General features: G+C 50.4%; 1 protein-coding gene across 1 annotated transcript in view; it reads left to right on the top strand.

Annotated features, from left to right (window-relative positions):
* tbck (TBC1 domain containing kinase) overlaps positions 1–804 on the top strand; it is a 42,939-nt gene that overhangs the window by 22,278 nt on the left and 19,857 nt on the right. The gene's annotated exons all lie outside the window — the stretch shown is intronic.

Here is an 804-nt window from a genome sequence, read left to right as displayed (position 1 = left end):
CCCCCCCCCCCCCCCCCCCCCCACACACACACACACAAGTATGATTGTGCATTGTAAAGTTTGCAGATGATACAGCGGTGGTGGGGTGCATCACAAACAATGATGAGTCCAGCTACAGGCAAGAGGTGGAACACCTGGAGAGCTGGTGCAGAGAGAATAACCTTCACATCAATGTGAAGAAGACAAAGGAGATGATTGTGGACTTCAGAAGGAACAAAAACACCTACACCCCCCGAACATAGGAGGATCTGTAGTGGAAGTGGTCTCCAGCTACAAGTACTTGGATGTGCACCTGAACAACAACAACAGCTGGAGCAACAACACCACCAGCCTGATGAAGAAAGCTCATCAGAGACTCTACTTCCTCAGGCGGCTGAGACGAGCTGGTCTGGAAGCTCAGTCCTCACCTCCTTCTACAGGTGTGCAGTGGAGAGCATCCTGTGCTCCAGCATCAATGTGTGGCATGGAGGCTGCACAGCTGCAGAAAGAAAAGCTTTGCAGAGAGTGGTGAAGGCTGCACAGAAGATGTTGGAGTCAGCCTCCCCACCATCACAGACATCTACACCTCCAGATGCAGGAAGAGGGCCACCTGCATCATGAAGGACCACACTCACCCAGCACACACACTTTTTGCCCCACTCCCCTCAGGAAGGAGGTTAAGGAGCATTAAGTGTAGAACCACTAGACTGAGGAACAGCTTCTACCCTGAGGCTGTTAGACTCATGAATCTCTAACTAGAATAATCACTGTGAAAAACCATATCATGTTGCTGCTGATCTGTTTCATGTTGCTGCTGATCTGTTT

The sequence above is a fragment of the Nematolebias whitei genome, chromosome 16, assembly GCF_014905685.2.
Source record: "Nematolebias whitei isolate Nwh7 chromosome 16, NemWhi1, whole genome shotgun sequence".
Classification (NCBI taxonomy): Eukaryota; Metazoa; Chordata; class Actinopteri; order Cyprinodontiformes; family Rivulidae; genus Nematolebias; species Nematolebias whitei.
The sequence above is the reverse complement of the archived record's forward strand: the minus strand, read 5'-3'. Positions and strand labels throughout refer to the sequence as shown.